This window comes from Eptesicus fuscus, chromosome 4 (assembly GCF_027574615.1).
Source record: "Eptesicus fuscus isolate TK198812 chromosome 4, DD_ASM_mEF_20220401, whole genome shotgun sequence".
Lineage (NCBI taxonomy): Eukaryota > Metazoa > Chordata > Mammalia > Chiroptera > Vespertilionidae > Eptesicus > Eptesicus fuscus.
In genome coordinates, this window is record NC_072476.1 from 74,660,800 (window position 1) to 74,684,958 (window position 24,159).

Genomic DNA, 24,159 nt, shown 5'->3' on the forward strand with positions numbered 1-24,159 from the left:
CTGAATGGAACTGATGAGAATCAGCTATCTTTCTGATACAATGCTTACCCACTGTGATTTGAGGAGGTGGCAGGGATTTTACTGGAAAAGCAGAGACAAATGTGCAGAAAATATGGCACAAGCTCTTTTATAAAAGCAACATTCGGATTTGCTCAAGTGTCTGGTGAGGGTGTGGAAGGGTGAGGCATCAGATATTTTCCATGTGCAGGTCAAGTACAGAGGAGGGAGGTGTGGAAATGCAAGAAAACAAACTTAAGATGTTTGTCTTGGCAAGATTTTTATATCATAACATCTTGGAGCTGAAAGACCCTCTATTCCTCCACTCACATTTTATAGCCGAGGAAACTGAGGTCTCGGGAGACTGAACTATCTGAGGTCCTTGGCCAGTTGGAAACAGAACCAGATCACTAACCTCGAGATGCAGGCTTCGTTCCCAAAGCACGCAGCCCGGGGAAGCTCTGAGTGTGCAGAGGTGCTGGGGAGAGGCTGGGGTCTCGGTTCAACACTGAGGCACAGCAGCATTAGCTCCTGGTGCCTGGGTGGCCCAAAGGCATCTCTGGGGGCTGCATTTTTGAGTTTGCTTGGATTTTGAATGCTACACAGCTACAGAGAGCTCATTCAAAGCACCTTTCTCATCTCGCTCCACACCATGGCCACAATGGCACACAACAACGGGCAAAGAAAGAGAGAGGGGTGATGGCCCTGAGTCGCCCTGAAAATCTGAGTCGCCATACCAGAGAAACAATGGCAGCCGCAGTGGTGCTAACGAGGTCCAGATCCGCTTTCTCTGAAGAGTTCTGTTTCTGACGGCTGGAGTTCTTTCTGGACCTCAGAAACCTCCAGCCCCTTAACCTGACCATGTTTAGATGAACAGCTCAGGGGGTGCGATTATTAATACGTCATGGTTTCTAAATCACTTTAAAAGTCTAGAATGAAAGGTGTTTTACAAATACACGGGGGTGGGCAAAAGTAGGTATACAGTTGTGAATACATACAACAGAGTTTACTCCCTGGCAATGGGCAAGGAGACACCTGATTGGTGGTGTTGCTCTTATATCAATCAGGGGCAAAGCAGATCTACCATCCTTAGTTCATCCTAGCTTGATGCCTGTGTCGGTGGCCAGAGCTGTTTCATGCCTGAGGCACATAAAAAAATAAAAGTTTATTTTTGTATTATTATTTTTTCTTGTATTATCTATTCTTCCATGTAGGAAATACATAATCAAGCAACTGATATAATCACTTATGTCACAGAGCAGGTCGCTGTGAAATGAGAGTCTGGGAGGACCCATGAATGCCCTCCCACTAACACAGTGTTACAATAATAGCAATTGCTGTTTATCCAAGGGTTGGTTTAGAAATGAAAATAATGGTGCCAGTGATGAAAGTACTACGGCCTCTGGACCTGGCTGATATACAGACTTTTGAAACAGCAGCTGGTTCTCAGAAAGAATTCACTGCATAGGGCAGTTTACCATCTACTCTGTTAGGATTTTCAAACCTGTGAAAGTTGCTTTTGAAATGTTCCTTAAAACATACAAAATTTAGCTAAACCTCCATTAACTGTTACATTTGCATGAATATAATAGCAACTTATCATAATCATGTACATTCCAAGTTACTGCAGGTTATGCTAGGAATTTGACTCCACAATGAGACCTTGAACCAGCCAGGCCCATACTCACCAGCACTCCACTCCTGTTACTTGGGTTCACTTCCAAAAGAAACCACCTACAGGCAAACCCATGTCTCGCCTCTGCTTTTTAGAGAGGAGGGAGTTAGGCTTAGACAACATTTCTTATATCTCTTGCAGTCCTATCCCCTGAGCTGGCCTTGTCCACATCCTTGGTTTAGCAGTTCCAGGGAATACTTCCATTCTTTTCCAATTCTTTTCTTTTATTTTTAAATATATTTTTATTGATTTCAGAGAGGAAGGGAGAGGGAGAGAGAAAGATAGAAACATCAGTGATGAGAGAGAATAATTGATTAGCTGCCTCATGCACACCCCACAGTGGGGATTAAGCCCACGACCCGGGCATGTGCCCCAACCGGGAATCGAACTGTGACTTCCTGGTTTATAGGTTGATGCTCAATCACTGAACCATGCTGGCTGGGCCAATTTTCTTTCTTTTTCTTTTTTTAAAATAATACACACACACACACACACACACATACACATATATATATATATATTTTATTGATTTCAGAAAGGAAGGGAGAGAGAGAGATAAACATCAATGATGAGAGAGAATCACGGATTGGCTGCCTCCTGCACAACCCCTACTGGGGATTGAACTGGCAACCTGGGCATGTGCCCTTGACTGGAATCAAACCTGAGACCCTTCAGTCCGCAGGCCAACGCTCTATCCACTGAGCCAAAACAGCTAGGACCAATTTTCTTTCTTAATTCTGACATTCTGTTTGGCTTCCAAATATCTTATTCCTGATTTTTAGCTTGTTTTTCTCATTCAAGCCTAGTGTACTGATGCCCCAAATCCCTTCAAATCCACAGCCATAAAAATGCCTCAATTCTTCCTCTTTTGAATCCAAATGCTCACTAATTTCAGTGGATTTAAGCCCAGGATAAGGTGATCACAGCATTCTATCTTTAATTAGGCACTTTTCAAATCTCTTATGGTATGTACAGTTTGGATTTCTTAATTATGCCAAGAGCATTTCATGTGAGGAGGGTGTGATGATTAATAAGTCATGGTTTCTAAATCACTTAAAGAGTCTAGAATAAAAGGTGTTTTACAAATATACAGAGGTGGGCAAAAATAGGTATACCATTGTATGTAAAACAGAGTATATTCTTGTATTATTATTTATTCTTGTATTATCCATTCTTCCATACGAACAACTATACACCTACTTTTGCCTACCCCTGTATAGTAATGACTTGGTTCACAGACACTGCTTTAGCTGACAGAATATATTCTAATTTTGGAAAATGTCTTGTTCAGCTAAGCCTGGATAGGATGAACCCGCAGTACTCTACACTTCAATGGCACAGGCTGCTGCAGTTCATCCACCCCTCCACCCACACACACTCATTAGGTATTTATCGTGTGTTGGGCATGGTGCTGGGCCCTTCAGGTTAAAAAAATCACCTTCAAGTGGCTCGCATCTCAGTATGAGCATGTGTGTGGGGGTGGGGATTTGAACAGGACACGCCATTTATGTAACATGTAGGATGCCGTTTAAAGAGGAGGCAAAGTGCTGGGAGGGTTTAGAAGAAAGAATGGGCACAGCTAACGGGGGAACTCAGCAAGGCAGCACAAAAGGGGTGAGATCTGGATAAAGTTTGAAGAGGAAGTAGACTTTTGTTTAATGCGGTTTTTATTTTGGAGTAAGTTCAGATATACAGGAAGTGCAAAAACAGTACAGAAGGTTGCCACATATCTCTCATTTAGTTTCCTCACCTTACAATTCTATGATATGTTTGTTGAAACTAAGAAACCAACATTGGTACATTACCATCAACTACACTTCACACTTTTGGAGATGTCACCAGTGTTTCCATGAATGCCTCCTCTCTGTTTTAGGACGCAGTTCAGGTAACCACAGGGCATTTTGTTGTCATGGCTCCACAGACTTCTCTGGTCTGTGACAGTTTCTCAGTCTTTGCTTGTTTTTATGACCTGGACAATCTTAAGGTGTATTGGCCAGGATCCTGTATTGTGTCCCCCAGCCTGGATTTGCCGGATGTTTTTCTAATCCCTGGATCAGAGTTATAGAATCAGGTGAAGAACAAGGGGAGCAGTTCCCTGTTTATCACACCACGTCAGGGGGCACCTGCTATCTGCATGACGTCATGGGTGAGGTTAGACAGGAAGAAGAATTTTAATGGGGAGACTGCTTCCCAGGTGAAAGGCCCTGTGCACAGTGTGTTTTTAGACTAGAGAAAAGCCCAGGTGGGCTGACAGGTAGAGCACTTGCAAAGGAGCAGTGGGAGAGAAGGCAGGTGTTGGTACGGCACGTTAAGGCTTTTAAAAGGTTTTGTAGAAACAAACCTTTTCAAAGCGTGGCTCCTCATTGTAAGGTGGTTGGGTAGATCTCGTCCCCACTAAGAAGCCCACAAAAGCTAGGCAGAGCCAAGGCACCTTTTACTTCTGAATAACTTAAGCTCTTCCACATAGGTCTGGGAAAGTTTTCTTTTGCGTTGCTATTTTTCCCTAGTGCTTACCCTGGTACATGTCCCTAAAGGGGCCATCCCACTGCAGTTCTAAGTGTGGAGGGTCTGCCATGTAGTTCCTACCAGCAAATGTTTAGTAGTGCATTTCACGGGTCATCAGGCAAATATGAGGGATACAACTCGTTTGGCAACTGGAAGCTAACTAATTGGTCTTGGTTGACCCAGGTCCAGACTGAGAGGAGCATGAGAAAGATCAGAGGGATTTCTCTCACCTTCTTTACCAACGAACTCTGGGACTTGCCCTTCACTGTGTCAGAAAGGGAGCCCCCGTTGTCTTAATTGGGAGGTTCCCTTTCCCACCTTGTTAGATTTAACATTCACTTGCCATTTCACAAACATATGTCAGATACCCACCATGAGTCTGGATTTGTTAGGCAACAGGAATGTAAGATTGATAATATCAAGGTGGCTTCTTGCTCTTAAGAAGCTCACCGGCATGGAAGAGTCAGAAAAAGAGAAATTAATAGGAGAGTGGGCTTCATAGAAAAGGTGATGCTGAAACTGGGTCTTGTAGGACAGCAAGGAGCTTTAATGGTGGAAAACAACACACAAAATCGTGGGAGAGAGAAGCAGCACTGCCCATCAGGGGAAGTGGGAGCCATTTGGTACTGCTGGAGCATGACAGAGGGTGTTGGGAGCAGTGGGAGGTGGAGCAAACACAACTCCTGCTCCAGCCTCCATCCAGAGCCCTCCCCTAGGAGTGGGGAGCACAGAGCTCCAAGAAGAAGTCCTCTAGCATTTTACCTGCTACAATGCCATTCTTTAGATAGCCAGACACTTGGACCTCAAGGGTTTTGCCTGACTTCCCATTAATGCAACTTGATCTTAGAAATGCATAGCCATAATGCCTAATCCCTTTAAATGTGTTGAAAGCATAACAGCATTTGGTCTGTGATCGGCAACAGATTCTCTTGCAACTAATTTTTACGCAGCTCAAGATTGAGTGGAAACATCCCACTGTGCTTAATGCAGTGTTCCTGTAAAACTGCAGTTTTTTTGGGGGGTAAAGACTATCTGTTGATCTTTGATATTCACTTGTTCACAGAACTTTGTCATTATACCATGTCACATGGCTCCCTTATAGTTTCCAAAGCCATTAAATGCTAAAGAAAACAGGATTTTTCCAGCTCTGATCTCATTATATGTACAAATTCCAAGAGCAGCCTCCCAGAAAATAAAAGTTTTTATACAACAGAGTGGATGTGTTCATGAAAGATATATTGTTTATTTTCTTGGCACAGAGTTAACTCTAAAATAAGATTACTTAATTGAAGAAAACATTTCCTGACATGCTGAGAAGCAACATTTGAACCAAATCTCCTCTCTCTTAGATGAAGTCTAGGATGGATGTGTTCTAGGCTATTTAATCCATGTGAATCTCAAACAAAAAATCATTTTAACTACTGAGGCATTTTGTTGGTAAGGCAAAATGTAACTCAATACTGTAGGCAACAGCTTGTAATCAATTATGATTTTTAGTTGGGAAAGTTCCTGGCATTTGTTGTTACAGTAGTAGTTTATTTATTTATTTATTGGCACACAAAAAAATCTTAAATCTGGAAGCATTCAATTCAATTTTTTATTGTACCAGGCTGCTCCTGACTTATTTTGCAGGGTAACACAGCTCATTTTTAGTGGTTCTTTTATGCTGTTTTTAGGACTTTGAGGTCTGCATCATAGTATATTACATTATCTATTATCTGTTACTACCCATATGATATACTAGAGGCCTGGTGCACAAAATTCGTGCATGGCGGTGGGGGTGTGTGTGTGTCCCTCAGCCCGACCTGCACCCTCTCCAATACGGGACCCCTCAGGGGATGTCCAACTGTCTCTCACAATCCGGGACCGCTGGATCCTAACTGCTCTCCTGTCTGCCTGATTGCCCCTAATCCCTCTGCCTGCCTGCCTGATTGCCCCTAACTGTTCCCCTACAGGCCTGATTGCCCCTAACCGCCTCTGCCTCGCCCCTCACCCGGGACCCAGGATTCCCTCCTCTGGCCAGTTGCAGGCACCTGGGACCTGGGCTTCCCTCCCTCTGGTCAGCTGCAGGCACCCAGGACCCAAGCTGGCTTCACCTGGGCTGGCTGCAGCCCCAGGCGCCTGGGACCACAGGGCGGGCGGCTTGTCCCTCTCCCGGGCTGCAGCCTGGCTGGTCCCCATTCCTCTCTCACCAGTGTTGAATGTCTGAGAAGTTCCAGTGTGAGGGTGCAGCATGAGGGCGTGAGGGCATGATGACCATTTGCATATTAGCTCTTTATTATATAGGACTAGTAGCCCATTTGCAGGAAGAATCCTGCAAGCGGCTGCTGTGGCCGCGTACGCTGCCGCTGCTGCCACCTTTGCAGCCGCCACGCCTGCACCCGCGTGCCACTGCAGCCCGCCCCACCCCGCCCCGCCCCGCCCAGGGCTTTCCCTCTGGCAGCCACCTTGCTTTCTGCTTTTCCTCCCTCTTCCTTCTAAGTTGTCTTCAGTTTTCACTCCTCCCTCCTTCAGTGTATGCAAATTAACTGCCATCTTTGTTGGGTAATTTGCATACTCACCCTGACTGGCCGGTAGGCGTGGCTTTGGCTGGTGGGCGTGGCTTTGGCGTAGCAAAGGTGTGGTCAATTTGCATATTACTATTTTATTAGGTAGAATAGTATAATATAAGTTATATATTTTATTATATATAGTATAAAATAAATTATGTGTTATTACATACTAGAGGCCCAGTGCATGATTAAATCATGCACGTGTAGGGTCCCCACACACTTTTGCTTTCGATCACGGGGGAGCTGGGTGCCTGAGCAGACAGGCACCCAGCTCCCACACTTTCGCTTTAGATCATGGGGGAGCTGGGTGCCTCTCCGCTGGTGCACCAGGCCTTTCAGAAGCCTCCGGCGTGGCGAAGGCTTCTGAAAGGCCTGGTGCCAGAGCAGACAGGCACCCAGCTCCCCCGCTTTTGATGGTCCATGGCGGGACGTGAGCTCACTGCCCCAGAGGCCCCTTCTGTGCTGCAGCACAGCCATGGCACAGACGCTGAGCTCGCGCCGCCACTGGCAACGTGAGCTCAGCGTCCCGCCGGCCCAATCAGCCACCCTGGCCACCCTGAATCCCGCCCCCCTGTGCCTCCTGGCCAATCGTGGGCATAGCGAAGGTACGGTCAATTTGCATATTTGTCTATTATTAGGTAGGATAGTATAGTATATTACCGTATATTATAGTACATTATTATAATATGTTATATAGCATTATTATATACTAGTGGCCCAGTGCACGAAATTTGTGCACGGGGTAGGGGGTATTCCTCAGGCCGGCCTGCACCCTCTTTAATCTGGGACCCCTCGAAGGATGTCCGACTGCTGGTTTACAGGGATCGGGCCTAAACCGGCAGTCGGACATCCCTCTCACAATCCAGGACTGCTGGCTCCAGCTGCTCACCTGCCTGCCTGCCTGCCTGATTGCCCCAACCACTCTGCCTGCCGGCCTGCTCACCCCCAACTGCCCCCCGTCGCCAGCCTGCTCGCCCCCAAATGCCACCCCCCCCACCAGCCTGATCACTCCCAACGGCCCCGTGCCAGCCTGCTCACCTCCAACTGCCCCCCCTGCTGGCCTGCTTGCCCCTCCCTCCCTCCCCACTGGCCTGCTCGCCCCCAACTGCCCCCCTGTTGGCCTTCTCACTCCAAACTCCCCCCCACTGTCCTTATCACCTCCAACTGACCCCTACTGACGGCCTGCTCATCCCCAACTGGCCCTCCTGCTGGTCTGCTTACCCCCAATGGCCCTGACCCCTGATCACCCACAACTGCCGTCCCTTCCTGGCCTGATCACCCCCCTGTGACCCTAGCTCCCAGCCCCTCCTTTTATTCTTTTCTTTTTCTCTTTTTTTTTTCAGCGCCTCCTTGAGCGGAGGCCAGGGCCGGTTGGAAGCAAGTATCTGGGATTTATTTATCTTCTATAATTGAAACTTTGTAGCCTTGAGTAGAGGCCAGGGTCGGCCAGGGTGGGCAGGAAGCCTTCCATTGCCGGGGCAACCCAAGCCTCCTGCTCACTCCAGCTCCATTGCTGCCGCCATCTTGGTTGGGTTAATTTGCATACTTGCTCCTGATTGGCTGGTGGGCATGGCTTGTGGAGGTACAGTCAATTTGCATGTTTCTCTTTTATTAGTGAAGATTAATATTACCTATTACCTATAGTAATAGTCATACTGTTCTATATATGTGTGGTAGAAACAGCTAGTAAAATGCCTTTACTCTTTCTTTTTTGGCACATGACTACCTCATTATCAGATTTCCCAGTCTTCCTAGAAGTTGTGTAAGGCCATGTGATGAAGTTCTCACCTACAATTTGTGGACAGAAGTTTTTGCCACTTTGAGGGCCTTATATGTTGAACAAGCCTCCTCTGTACCCTCCTCTGTGTCTTCCTGATGCTGGAATTTGGAAGGAGACCCTCAGCTTTGACCAGGTGGGTGAAGACAATGCCTTAGGGCAGTTGTCGGCAAACTCATTAGTCAACAGAGCCAAATATCAACAGTACAACGATTGAAATTTCTTTTGAGAGCCAAATTTTTTAAACTTAAATTTCTTCTAACGCCACTTCTTCAAAATAGTCTCGCCCAGGCCGTGGTATTTTGTGGAAGAGCCACACTCAAGGGGCCCAAAGAGCCGCATGTGGCTCGCAAGCCATAGTTTGCCGAACATGGCCTTAGGGCAATAGTAGAATACAATGAAAGGAACTTGGGTTCCTGAATGTTCACATGGAGCAGAGCTCTGGTGCTCATCTGGATCACTCACCTTTAAACTGTTACATGTGATGGAAACAAATCCCCCTATTCTTTAAGCCACTATATCAGGCAGGGTTCAATCAGAGAAGCAAACACACAGGGAGATATATATGTGATAAGGGATTTGTTACAGAGATTTCATCTTAAACAACGTGTGGGAGCTGGTTAAGTAGTTTCTATAAGGTTGTCTTGTGTCAGATGCTAGAAATCCAAGTCCTCAGGGTAGGCAGCTGGAAAGGGAAGATGAGTGCAAAGCAGGGTAGAGCAAGGTTAAGGAGGAACATACACGCATAAGCTGGCAGTTTTAGCTGCTTCTGACCTTGATGGTATCAGTGTCTGCAGAAGAAGTTGATGTCCTTCATCATGGACTTAACACACACCTGGCCCAGGAGTCTGAGAAGCTGAAGGAATATCCAGGAGAGGGTGGCATTGTGGCAGGCTTGGCTGCTGAGTCACACCAGTAGGGTGAACCAGGAGATCAACAGCAGTGGTGGCTGCTTCTCTTCTGCTTTCAGATCTCACACAACAATCTCTCTTGTGACACATCTAACTGGAAACATACAGGGAGTGAAACTCTGGGAAATAGAATTCCGTCTAGCCATGTCCACACATTACAAAGCCACCACAGTCAACCCCTTGTCAACTTGCACTGTACACAGCTCCTTAAGCCATATTTTATCTCCAAATGAGAACCATAATAAGTTGTGCTTCAGCCTGACATGATACAACCATCACACATACAGTAAAAACACAGTAATTCCTCAGAAGAGGATTCAGAGTCCCCTCTTTTATATTTTGGGTGATGTTAATCCTTCTAGCTGATTCATAATACTTTAACTTAAGTATTGGAAGATAAAGTTAACTACTATCTAACACACTTCAGGTTAGGTGATATGAGGATGAGGGAGGGAAAGAAAACAAACATGTTCGGTTAATATACATACAAATATATAAATATCAAAATAAGGAAGAAACACCCAAACTATTACAGTCCTCATTTATGCAATGGTCACATGGCTGTTGCTGGTATATATCATTGCCTTCTTCCACTACCCACTCCATTTCCCCTAAGCAAGCACTTCAGCTGGTCATGGTTCTGTGCCTGGTGAGGAGACTCAAACCTTCATTCTGAGGTGTCTTGGTCATTAGCAGTTCTGTTTGAATTGGGATGTTTCGTTTTCCATTGACTTGAATCCTATGAAATAGGAACAGTAAGAGGTGCCTATTTCTGCATTCCAAAATATGGTTCCTTAGCCCTATTGTGTAGTAATCCCCATTTTTCCCATGGTTATCCGAATCAATCACTTGAGCCAATATACTAACCCTCTTCTTTGCCTTTTGATTCACTGGCATAAGGAGCACAAAGTGTTCAGGTGGCGGTCTCAGCTTCCAGTTCACTGGAATCATTGCTGTGTTCCTTTTGAAATTAAAACTCCTAAACTAGCAGAGCCCAATTGCAGGGATGGAAATAAAAACGTTTCTTGTGAATCGCTAGGGCTAATAGTGAGATCTCCTTGTCACCAATTTTCTAATCATATTTCTTCCAAGTCCCTGGCCATCCAGCCAAACCATTAGCCATAGTCCATGAATCACCATAGATCATACCTCTGGTCATTTCTCCTTCCAGCTATAGCAGGTGGTACAAACTGAATTGCTGACCCAGGACACCTAGCTTTGGCTATTTTCAAAGGATTCTACTACACTTCTGAGAAATTCTTAGCAAAAAATAGTTTTCAACTTATCTTTGGTTCATAAACACTGGCCTTTGAATACCATATCACTTACACATGTGCTCTAACACAAAGCCCTGGTAGGCAGACACTCCATCAATGTTTGTGCAATCAACAGATAGCCCTGGCACTTGACCATGCTACTGCTGAGCCTGTTAGAAAGCAGCCAAAGTTTGGCATCAGCTTAGCAGCTGACATTGCATTACACATTAAAACTTACAGCCAAAAGTCTGATTTGACCACCTAATATGTACCCAGTTACTGTTCCATAGTAATTTTTATGCCAGTTGTTAATTTTAAGGACACATGACGTCAATTATCTAACATTACATTTAATTTTTGTTCAGGTTAAGCCCATGTGTGCACCCAGGCCTGGAGTCATAACTACTGCCTCAGAAGTGCTCAAAGGAGAAAAAGGGAATTTATTGTTTCCTACTAATTATACATCTAGATTGCTGAAGCCATGTGCTCTTAAGCTCTGGGAGGTGACGGCCCATTTCTGACATTGATCTTGTTCAAACCTCTCAAGCTTTCGTTGATGTTTGGCACATGATAGAGCTTTATAAATAATTGTCGAGAGAATGAATGAGTTGTTCACCAAGATCATGTCAGACACTAGTAACTTTCTGAGATACCCCAAGGAGTTGAACTATGGGACCAGAGGGAACATAGCCTAGGAAAACAGCAGTGGGCCGGGGCCAGGACAGCTGAGCTCTAGCTTTAGTTTTGCCACTGCCAGGTTCCTTGACCTTGAGCAAGGCACCATTTCAGGGCCTTGATTTCTGGCCTGAGGACATTTGCAAGTTCAATAGCAGCTATTAGAGGCTTCTAATACTCAAAGGTGTTTTGCTTAGACTGCATAGTGTTCTAAAAAACTGTGTTTGGATGACCAGGACACACTCTCTGGTTTGCTATAGTTGCCACCCCTTCCTATCACCTTTGTGCATTTTTACTCCTGGCCTGACCCTTGGAGCCATTTGGGTTTATAACTTCTGAAGGTGATAGGCTCCACCTCTGACATTGTCTGAGTTCATGGGACTGAAGTATAAGTGCCAAAGGGCAGCAGTTTGAGCCTCTTTTGATCACCACTGAAAGCGCCATTCCAGAACAGTGTCTGAACAGAGTAGGTGCTTTGTAAGTGTTGAACGCATGGAAATGAAGCAGACCATGTAGAAAGGGAAAGGCAGAACATGTCAGAGATCTCTTCCTCCAATTTGGGTGAGTGTGTTCTGCATTTGAAATGGAATGAGAAGGTTTCTGGTCTCTGCTTGTCTGGGAGGTCTCAGGTTGAGTGCACTAAGAGAAATAACACCTCTGCAAAAGCGCCATCGTCAAATAATATGAGTTGGTTTAAATATTAACTGCCATTGCTCAGGAGCCTTCCTAAGCAAAACTGGCTGCTTTGTGCAGCCTGGGGTGCCTGGGCACTGTTCGGAGCCTTATTCTGGATGCCTCTGCTGGAGCTTGTAGCCAGTTTCCTGAAAAAGGCCATGCTGTCCAGTTGAATAACTTCCCGTGAGCTTCCTACTGTGTGTTTTAAAAAATTCCTGAGAGTACAACCCCACAGAACTGCTGTTAACACTCAATAAAACTTTTTTTTTTTTTTGGTAGCTGTTAAACTTTAACGTCGGATTATATGCTCATCAGCAGAATCATCCACACAGGCCTTCCCTGCTAAGCAGAATGTTAGTCCCTCTCACTCATCAGCTTTGGGGAGAATACAAACCTCGCTCACTTTCATAGCCACCTGGAGGGAAAGTCTGCTAAAACAGCATTTCTGGTCCTCAGAAACAGCCCTGGTAGATACAAACATTAAGATATCTCTCAGACAAATGAACAAGATGAAGTCAGAGACTTGAGACTTAAAGAAACAGTTTAAAATGAGAAAGAAATGCTGAATTACTCATAAGACATGCATACTAGTTTCTTACATTTTTCTAGCTCTGATAATTTGTAGCTCAAATCTTTAACTTATGAATTAAAAATGTAAATAACTTGACACACTTTGTCTGACAAACCCAGACTAATACTTGTCTGGATTCAAGAAACAAACACCTATGTTTTTTCTAACACGAAGAGAGGGCAGAGCAAAGAATTTTTCTGGTCTCTTGTAATTTAAAACAGCAGTGTTGACCATGGCCTGGAAGCTGAAGCTCCAAATGTTACCCCACTGGCACGGTAACATTTCATTTATAACATGTCATGCAGTCTACCAAGGTGGCATCTAGTCTGTGCTGACAGAGTCGGTGAGGAGCAGTCCTCCCTGAGAGTACTCATGGAAATGGACAGCGGGCGTTTCTCCCCAGGCACGCAGAGAAAACTCTCCTTCCCTGCACTGGAGGTTCTCACTAGAAGCCAGAGTTTCTGCTTTTGATGTCACTTGCCATTTGTAGACAAATGAGCCTAGATGCTTTCACTCAGCTCGGCCTGCCCATCAGGGCACAAAGTCCAAGATGTCTTGGGAAGATAAACACACAGAAGAATCTGGGCCCTCAAGGTCATAGGCTTTGCCTTTGTAAACTAGACCCTGAGGTAGTGCAGTACTGTATTATGTCCTCATAAAGGATGAGTTTGGATTGTGCATCTCTGGCTTATACTTCATACGTTATTATCTTTATATAGCCTCCTGACTAAAAAATAAGGATGAGAACATTCATTTTTTTATAAAAGGGAGAATAGCCCTGGCCAGGTGGCTCAGTCGCTACCCACAGGTTGAGAACCGCTGCTGTAGAGCCTAAGACCATCGGAAAACACAGACATTTACATTACGATTCATTAACAGTAGCAAAATTACAGTTATAAAGTAGCAACGAAAATAATTTTATGGTTGGGGGTCATCACAACATGAGGAACTGTATTAAAGGGTCGCGGCATTAGAAAGGTTGAGAACCACTGGCTTAGACCTTTTGAGGATTCTATGGTGTCAGTCAGATTGCCTGTTAGCTTTTCTACTTTGTGGGTCTGCTAAGTCATTACCATTCCTCCAAATGCTTTTCAGCTTCCAGCATGTTGTCAGTGTTTCTCTCCTTCTCTTTGTTTACCTTTGTTTTTTGTATGTTTGTTTAATCCCTTACTTGTCACTTTAGTGAAGTTTTGGAAGGAGTGGAGGCAAATGTGTGTATGTAACCAGCTATTTTTAACTGGAAGTCCACTAAGTAATCTGATGTGCTTTTTAAAGAAAAAATAGACTTAATGTTCTACACAGTAAGCTTCCTCTGTGTGCCTGACACACATGCAGTCTACCGACTACTGTAAGTTGCTAATGTAAAAGGAAAAGAGTACCTTTGTCAGTTCTTTGCAATATCAGATCTGTAGGTTGAATCCTTAATTCATATCACTGCCATGTTGGCTAGGGGTCCAAAGGAAGTCCTATGCCCTTGAGGGAGGGTTTCAGACTCTTACTTTACCACTCTATCCTACTCCCCTGTGGCTGATTGCTGGGTAATAAGGGAGAGGCTACAAATGGGAGGAGAGGCTACAAATGGGAGGAGAGATACTGATTGGAGATGGAAGAAGAGGCCCTGATACTCCAAGAAAGCCATTCCCTCCCCTACCCAGTGGCATAGCCATGGGATTGCCCCTCTGGCTGTCCCCCACCCCCCTTTTTAAATCCATACCCGAGGTTATGTTTTCATTGATTTTAGAAAGAGAGGAAGGGAGAGAGGGAGAAATACTGATGTGAGAGAGGAACATTTATTGATTGCCTCCTGTATACGCCCCAAATGGGATTGAAACCTCAACCTAGGTATGCTCCCTTTTGGTGAATGGGACTATTTTCCAACTAACTGAGCCACAACAGCCAGGGCAGGCTGCCTTTTTGACCTCTCCTTTCCCTGGTCTCCTATACAACTCCAGGACAGAAGGGGTAAGTACTCCACTAAGTACCGCCCAGCCTATGAGATCAGGGGCTAGAATTTTGCCAGGTCACTATTCTCAGAAGCTAAGTAGATGACCATATCCCTGCCAGGAGACAGTTTAATCTGCCTCTCATTTCCATCACTTTTTTTGGAAAAGGAAAAAAGAGAAGATTTTAACGTTTTTAAAACTAAGGGCTCCCAACAGGGTCAGTTTTTAGTAAGGGAGTTTACATGGTGAGCTACCAACTACCTACTTACACACACACACACACACACACACACACACACTCCCTTCAATGCTTTTATGTAGGAAAATGAGGCCTGAATGAATATCAGGCAAACCTGAAATGGGAAAGAATCCACAGAATGGGAATTGCATAGTCTCAAGAGGGTGTTTATGGGAGTGGGGAAGGGAGGACTCAGCTTTGCAGGCATGGGAGGAAGTCTGAATGAACTGGCTATATGTAGAGAGGCCTCAGGATTGTCGATGTGTTTGCTTTTCAAAGCACCTGGCTGTCCAGCATCTTAAGCTCTACATCCTGGGTGTTTGTCGACTAGCTGTGTCCCACAGATATCTCTGCCTCCCAGGATTATGGCTGGAGAGACAAAGCTTGCTTGGATGAATATTTTTTTGGATGATTCACACAACAAATTCTTTTTATTATTTATTTAAATTATTATTATTTTTTTACACAACAAATTCTTGACATTCCCTGATGGGTTGTGAAGTGCTGGCAAAAGCTCTCACCTAACAGGGGCCTTCTTTCCCTTCCCTCTCCAGCTCATTCCCACGTTTGGAATTCAGATTTCTGTCCCTTAAGGGCTCAGAAACAGAAGGAATTCCTGGGGGCGCTTGGAAGCTGCTCAGGCCTGGACGTCAATAACAATGTACTTATTTCAGCTTCACCAACCACTTCTGCTGGCTCCATCCTACTCTGAGGTCAGGGTGAGCTTCTTTCAGAGCCAACACCATCTTCTGCATGCATGTCTTTATACATAATTTTCAGTAATTCTTTGCAGGCAGCTGCCTTTCTACATAGGATCAGCTGCCGGAAATGCAGGAAACCACACAGGCCAGAAACAAAAAGACACTCGAGGTATTGTTTAGAGAACACATGTAAGATGTTAGAAACCACAACATCCTACACCTGTGGCAACATCTACTGCAGATGCATATGTACTTTGCAGTCCAGTTTAGACTTGAACGCATACGGCTTCTAAAAAACACACTCGGGCTGTCTTTCTGCCAAGTTCCCTGCTGTTGATGATTACTCCTGAAAGGCCACACATATTACACCTTCACTGCCTCTGGAGCAGAAAAGACTTCATTTGCAAGTGTTTGTCCCAACTCAAGTCAGGGTCATCAGCTGAGGTTTCTGTCAGAGCAGTTTTGGCCCCAGAGATTCTGCTTGCTCTTTCAAAGTGAACAGGAAACCAAAACAAACTCTATAGGGCTTAGTCACTCACTCGTTCATTATTGTCCCAAACTAACACTTACCACGTCAGTATTAGTTCTATGAAAAATGCATTAGCTCTGTTAGTTTTATCTCCCTCTTATCGTGTTTCTGAGTCCGGATCCAGTGCCTAGTGAGGTACCTAGACAACTCACTGTGCAGCAGGAAGCTTTCTTTCCATTGACTGGGGTTTGAGCGCCTTATCACACAGAGATTTTTATCTTGATTTGTTTCCTGTTTAAACCCAAGCTATAAACACCATAATCATTAATAGTTTCACTGTTCAGAATATATGAATGTTCTCAAAACCCATGACGAGCTACAATTTTGGGCAAGGTCCACGACCACAAACTCTTGTGTGCTTTAAGAACCAGAGAGGCGGTGGGGCTGGGAATACCAGGAGTGTTACATAATGCTGACTGTCTCTTAGGAAATCTTTTTAAAGTTAGGGACTCTTTGGGAATTTTAAAAAAATTTTGTATTGCTTTCAGGGTATTTCTGCCTAAGCCAACGTCTAAACAGTGATACTGTAAAGCAAGCATGTCAAACTCAAAGGCAAACACGGGCCAAAGAAACGAGGCATGCGGCCCGTGGGCCGAGAGTTTGACATGCTTGCTGTAAAGGCTTGGTGAAAGAGACCCTGAATGCTTTCCTATTAATTTTGTCCCTGAGTACCTTGAGTGAATCTGTCTGATGGTCAATTTTCTAAATGGCACTCTATATTCTTCTTAGAGTTGCAGTGAGGACCAGATGTATCTTCTATGGAAAACATAAAGTGATTACACATGTAAGGTCCTTTTTTTTTTTTTTGCTTTTAAATTTAAGAGGAGCTTTACTCAATTACTGTATTAACTTACCTATTGCTATGTACCAAATCACCCCCAAAGCTGAGCAGCTTAAAACAATTAATCATTTATTATTTCAAAGTCTCTCTAAGTAAAAAACTCAGGAGTTACTTAGCTGGGTAGTTTGGGCTCAAGGTGTTTCATGAGGATGTAGTCAAGAGTTGGTCATGGTTGCTGTTATCTGAAGGTTTGAATGGGGCTGGGGAATCCACTTCCAAGATGGCTCACACACATGGATATTGGCAGGAGGCTTCAATTTCTGGAATACATAATTTAGAATGAAGTAGGAATGAAAGAGGGGAGCTGTTGGTACCCCACCACCACCACTCTAGTTATGAGCATTTTAGAAAGGACTGTATCAATTCTAATTAGTTGTAGAATCAACTAATATAGATAACATTTCTTGATTTGGCACTATACTGTGAGATAACACAGACAATTGGTCTTAGTCATTGTCCCCAGGGGTTAAAATTTTTAGTTGAGGAGATAATTTACCTAGAAAAATAATTGGAGGACATCATAGCTTACTTGTGTGCACTCTTTGAGATAGTTACATCTTTAAGGCAATGACTACTTGGCCTCATAAAGACAACTTGACCTTCTAAGTACACTGAGATTTCAGAGGAAGGTGTGGGCGCAGACAGGGCAGCCAGGTCTGCAAGTGTCAGAAGTGCCCGTAAGATGCCAGAAGGTGTCCTAGCTGGTTTGGCTCGGTGGATAGAGCATCGGCCTGCAGACTGAAAGGTCCAGGTTTGATGCAGGTCAAAGGCACATGGGTTGCGGGCTCGATCCCCAGTAGGGGGCATGCAGGAGGCAGCCGATCAATGATTCTCCCTCATCATTGATGTTTCTATCTCTCCCTCTCCCTTCATCTCTGAAATCAATTAAGAAAAAAAGTGTTTGTTTTTTAAAAAAATGCCAGACGGTGTGTGTGTGTAATCTAGACAAGGGAAACTGATGAGAGAGAGAGAGAGAGAGACAGAGAGAGAGAGAGAGCGAGCGCGCGCGCGCAGGGAGGGTTCTGAGAGGTGACCTAGTGCTGCCCTTGCTAAGGTCACCAGAAGAACAGGGGTGTAGCAGGCCCTCCACTTCTGAAAGGCAGCGATGAGGAAATGCAGGAGTCAACCGTCACACCAGTTCCTCCCACTTTCTAACCTTCTTGGTTCTCCACAGCAAACAAAGCTGCAGGGAAAGAGGGCATTGCTCTTCTGACCTTTTAAGTGTTTTTAAATGAAAGCGCTTTCTCTTAATATATTTGAAAAATCTGGAAGGAATAAGATAAATCAATGCCTTAAGCTCTACCAGCTTCAAGTTCAGTCATTTTTCTTGAACGGAATTCCCCACAGTGTTTAAAGAGCAATAAGAAAGCAGAGCTGTCAGCATGGGGAGCCGGTCTTCTAGACTTCAGGATGAACTAGTAGATCGACTTTTATTCAAAAACAAACAACAAATCCCCTTTCCACTTATCTTTGGTTTTCAAAACCGGCACCCAGTCACAGACTGAACATGCCTCCTCTCGGAGTTGGCCTCAGACCCTCGCTCCTCTCCCTCCGGCCCACACTCATTCACTTGGGGACACCCCGGCCCTCTGGAGTCAGGAGGAACGGATTCCTGGGGACGCGAACTTCAGCCCCCAAAGGGCCGCAGCCCAGGGCGCACAGACACACCGGTCCGCCTGGCCCGTGCTGCTGGGGTGCTAAGTGCGGGGTCTGTGCTGCTTCCCTAAAGCGGGTCACACATTTCTCACGGCCCAGAGGTTGCCCTGGGGCAGGCCCGTTCCCTCGGGAGTCAGCGGAAGGACCTGAGTGGAGCGTCGAGGGCGGAACCGCGCGGGCCTCGCCCTGCCCGGCCTCCAGGACCAGGCGGCCTCTGCCTCCGTGCAGGTACCTCCGGAGCGGCCCGCGCTCCTCTTCCACTCGGCTGCTTCCCGGCCGAGCTGTAAACCCAACCTGACGTGGGCTCATTAATTTGGCAGCGACGGGAAGGCTGAGCCACGGCGGTGCACCCAGGAGGCCTTTGTGCGCCCAGGGTCAGGTCAGGGGGCAACCGAAACACGGCTGAACCCTGCACGCGCTCCGGGGCGCGGGGCGGCTGGCCCGAGCCGCTTCCTCCGGCCGCACCGCCAGCACCGTCTTCCCGCCCGCGGCCCAGCCAGGCGGCCTCCGGGGCCCGGGAGCGCGGTGAACGGGCCCCTCGCGGCGACTGACGGGAGCTGGGGAGCAGGCGCAGCCCGCCCGGCCCTTCCTCCCCTCCCGTCCCCTCCCCCCGCCCTGCGTGAGGCGGAGGGTCCCTACGGGCCGGGCCGATGCTCTCTGAGGCCTCCCGCCTTCGAGAGTCAGTCCTGGGGGTGCAGGCCCGGCCCTGCCCACGGCCTCCCCCCTCTACGCCCTCCCCCCATTTGTCCCCCTCCCTCACCAGACGGGGCGCCAAGCCCGCGGGGCTGCGGCGCGCGGCCCTCCCGGCCCAGACCCGCTGGGAGCCTGGCCTCTGCCCGCCGGCCCTGCGGCCCGGCCCCGGGGGCGCTGGAGCATTTCCTTGGGCGTTTGGCGCTGGCGCCCGCGTGGCCGGGCCCCGTGCTCCTGCCTGCACGTGGGCCGCCCTGACCTCCTCGGCCTGGGAACCCGGTTTTCCTGCTTCCCGGGTGCCGTAGGGGCGCGCAGCTGGGGCGGGAAGAGGGGGCCGTGCCCGCCCGGGCTGGGTGCCACATGGGGGCCCGGAGCCCCCGCGCGCGCCCCGCGCCCCCGAGGCCGAGAGCGCCTGCTGGGTTTCCTGTCTCTTGCCCCGTTTTCTCCTCCGGCAGATTCGGACTTGGAGGTCCCGGCGCTCGGATCCCCCACCCTTCGGCTCCTGCACAAAGGCCTGACCCCCCGCGGCGGGACGGGGAGGGGGCTGTTCTGCTTTTTTTACAAGTGGCTCCAGCACAGATTAATTTTAGCAAGTTTCGCGAAAACAAAGCGGCCTCCTTCGGTGCCTTTGGGTGACTTTTGTGACATTTAGCAGCAAGGAAAACTATTTCCTCTGCCATTCAGCGCTAACCACGTGTAATTGGCCCAGAAGTCTGTTGTATTTGGGGAGAACTGTTTGCGATATCCCATCTGTTTTCATCTCGCGGTTCAAACGAGTCTGTGTTTACCCTTCTGTCGGGGAAATTGGTTTACATGCGCAGCAATTTCGGTGCGACACCGAAATATTCCCTTGAACTAACGCTGCGGGTCCGACAGGCTTTGTACTGCTAATAACCCTCCATTACGTCTGTCAGGGGACATTGACACAGCCTCGCGGCCGGTCCCATCAAGGAAATTAAGATCCTAGGGTTTATCTTAACTATTCGAAAACCAATTGGTCTCTGGCGATGGCCGGAGGCGCAGGCGCGGGGTTGGGGGAGGGAGGTGGCCGAGCGGCGGGGAGCCGGCGGGTCGCCGGGGTAAAGTCGGGGCGCGTTCGGTGTTACCGGGGTGGGGTGGGCTGACGCCGAGACCCCGACAGCCGTTCCCTCTTCCCGCCCTGCAGGCGCATCGGGCGTCTCTTTTCTCGCTCGGTGATCGGCAGCCTTGGGCCCGGGTCCCCAAGGGCGCCACTGTAGGGAAGGGGCGTGAGCCTGGGACCCATGGGTCTTGGGCGCGCTGTGTAGCTGATGGAGGCTGGATGGAGGTGTCGGTGCGTTAGGAGGGGCAAGTCTCCCTCCCAGGGTTGGGGGCGCGGAGAGGGACCGGATCAGTGGAGCCGGAAGCTCCGGGCGGACGCGGTGCTGGCGGGTGGCAGCCTCTTGGGGCCCTGGGTGAGCGCCCGCCGAGGCCCACCCCGGTGAGGAGCGCGGAGCCGCCGGGTCTCCTCGCGCCCAGGAGGTGCGCTGGAGCCGCGCCCCGCTGTCCTGGGGCTGAGTAATCGGAGAAATTGCTCTGAAATCGCGCCGGCTGCCCGGGCGGAGAGGCCCCGTAATCAGCCCCTGGCTTGTGTGCAAATGCTGATTTTGCGGGTGTTACTTAATCCCCCGCCGGCGGTGAAAAGCCTGGGGTTGGTGCAGGCTGGCCTCCCACCGTCAGGCTTTTTCCTGGTCTGCTCTGGAGCGCAAACCCAGCGCCAGGACGGGGTGGGGTGATGGGTCAGGTTATGTCTGATGTGGGGGCTTCTTTGGCCTAAAGACTGGGCACAGAAAAAAGAAAAGGAAAGTGAAAATGAAGCTGTTGACAGACATGTCTGTGGCCTTAGCTTGGGCGTTTGTCCCAGGGTCCTGGCAGAAAGGAGCCACTTCCTGTTCATCCCAGGCCAACTTACTCTTTCACGGGGAGGAGAAGTTGGGAGAGAAAACCGTGAGTTACACACAGTACCGAGTGTGACCAGGGCTGTCTTGGTGAAGGTGCAAAGGTAGCAATAGTCGGTTGTTGGTTTAAACCTCAGTACTGGAAACAGCCAAAACTGTCTGTGGGAGGCCATAAGGTCAGTCGAGGACTCCGCTACAAAGGGAGCCCCAAGTTTTAGTCTTATGGGTTAGAGAAGTGACCTTTGCTAACTCCATCAGGGTGGAAGTCTACTCCTCCGGGAATGCAGGGAAACAGAGCTGTGTCCCCACAGATAAAGTGTCCGTGTTTTCCAAAGGTGGAGGAAATAAGCCCCCTCCCTCCATGCTGACCAGCCCGGAATCCCCTCCACCATCCTACAGTCCCTATTTGACTTATGTAGAGTCTGTAGAGAAAAAAGGAGTGAAAATTCCAACTTACCCCCAACCCCTTAAAGCCCCCAAAGCAAATAATGCGCGCCCCCCCCCCCAAAGGAAGAGAATTTTGATTCACATAAACTACTTGACTATAGGTTTGAATAGGGGCAAGCTCTCTTTTTAGATCCTTGAACATTTTATTCTGTGGCTTTTTCAGTACTTTCTATGCAAAACTATTCCACAGAGGATGTGAGAAGACCTCTAGAAGCTAGGTTTAGTCAGTAAAGATGAACTAGAAGGTTTGTTCTGAAAAGCAATGATTTTAAGGTCCTGGTTCTACTTTTTATTCGTGGTCAGCATAGCCACAAAGCATGAGGAAAGGCAACAGAATGATCTGAGAGGACAGTGCTCACCTATCCAGGGCAATCATAAACAGAGGGTTTTAATTTAACCGGGTTTCTTAGTAGAGGCTGTCTTTGCCTTACTAATTGTCATTCCTGATATTTGTTTTCTTTTGTCCTTCCTGCCCATCTAGTACCACTGACTAAACTTACCCCAAAGAGCCGAAACCGGTTTGGCTCAGTGGATAGAGCGTCGGTCTGCGGACTGAAAGGTCCCAGATTCGATTCCGGTCAAGGGCATGTACCTTGGTTGCGGGCACATCCCTGGTGGGGGGTGTGCAGGAGGCAGCTGGTCGATGATTCTCTCTCATCGATGTTTCTAGCTCTCTATCCCTCTCCCTTCCTCTCTGTAAAAAATCAATAAAATATATTAAAAAAAAAAAAAACTTACCCCAAAGAGACTCCTTACACAATTTGTTTTAGAGAGACTGCCGTTTGCTTAGCTTAGCACTGCACTGGCAATAACGAAAGGGCACAAGAGAATCCTATGTGTCTCTTGCCCTTTGGGAGCTGCTAATTTACTTGGGGAGAAAAGACTTAGAAAACGTAGGATATTCATATCCATTAAGGAATGGGAAGGGACTAGACAGTACTGCTGAGGGAACGAGGGAGGGAGACAGCAGCGTCTTCGCAGCACCATTAGAGCGCAAGGAATGGCACAGGTCACAGGACTCGTTTCTGGGTCACCCAGGTGGTCTTCTGGCCACATGGGAGAGAACACTAGAAGAGGAGATTGGGAAGTCAGCGGCCAGATGGGGCCTGGCTCAGCCTGGTGTTTCTTTTTCTGCTCCGTCTGTTCCTGTAGCGGCACCAAAAAGACTGAAGGGCAAATCTGGAATTCATGTTATATGTCTCTGTGTGTGTAGGGGTGCGGTGGGGGAGGGAAAGGCCGACTCCAATGTCTGGTCATGCTCTGCCTGTGGTAGGGTTGAGGAGCTCCATTTTCTGGCTGTTGACCCAGAGCTACTTGTCTTGCTATTTGCATCAGCATGATGTACCTACATGTAGTCTCGGGAAAATCAACTAACTGGATTATAAGCTAAAGAATCATGTGGCTTTTTCCCCCTGCTAGGCGCTCAACTGCTGCTCTAGGACAACCATTGCCAACAAGACTGCCACCATCACAGGATGAATCTAAAGGACTTAATTGCCTGTGAGTAATTTACTGAAGTATTTGAAATTTTGTACGTGATTAGAAAGAATAATCACGGTGGAACAGCCACTGCATTTCTAATCATTTCCGAGGCCATTTTTACCTGGTTGATGTTTGAGAGGAAAATAATTCTTTCTGCTTGAGAAAATTGTTTGATTCTGTTACTCCACATGCGTTTGGCAGAGTTAAAAACAAATCTGGATACAGTTGCTGTTTTGATTCTAACAGTCCTCTCCTTCTACCCCCAACCCCAAACACGCACTCTGGTTTGATTTTTCAGACCACACACAGAGCGATCTGAATGTTCCATAAGCGATCATAGTCTTATCAATTCTGTAGTTGGCAGAAGACTTGCTTTTTGACCACCTGCCTCTTCACAGTATTGCACTGTGGGAAGAGGTTCCCTGCTTTCCTAAGGTGGGATGGGGTAGGGTGATTCTCATGGCCCATCTGCTTTGTCATTTAAAACACAGCTAGTTTAAGTCCAGTTGTTCTGAAATCTGCTTTCCTCAGATTTTGCCCAAGACCTATAACCCTAATCATTCATAATGAGCCCCAGTGTTGAATCTACCCAGCCCCTGTGCCAGTAAACAGGGCTCAGCCCCGCCGTTGGGGCAGCCAGAGGAGCTTGGCGGGCCCTGCCCACGGTGAGACGCAGGTTGGCATCTCCACATTCACCTCCCCACCCCCCATCTGTAGACCAAAAGCCCTGCCTGCCCCTACAATATCGGAAACACAATACTTATCTTAAAACTTTTGTCAGCCTGTGAACAGTTGATTTTTTTAAAAATTTCTTTATTGATTAAGGTGTCACATATTTGTCCTCATCCCCCCATTCCCATCCCACACCCCTCCCCACGCATGCCCCAACCCCCTGTTGAACTTAACCGTTGGATAGGCTCATATGCATGCACACAAGTCCTTTGGTTGAACTCTCCCCCCTCCCCCCACCCTCCCCTATCCTCCCTCTGAGGCCCGATAGTCCGATCGATGCCTCCTTGTTTCTGGTTCTGTTCTTGTTCCTCAGTCTATGTTGTTCATCATTTCCCCTAGATGAGCGAGATCATATGTCACTAGATATATACTTATAAGAACTGAATGTGA

General features: G+C 47.4%; 1 pseudogene; it reads left to right on the forward strand.

The window, feature by feature from the left end:
- The first annotated feature begins 1,005 nt into the window (after positions 1–1,005).
- On the forward strand, positions 1,006–1,150 carry LOC114230216 (small nucleolar RNA SNORA48; annotated as a pseudogene).
- The last annotated feature ends 23,009 nt before the right edge of the window (positions 1,151–24,159 follow it).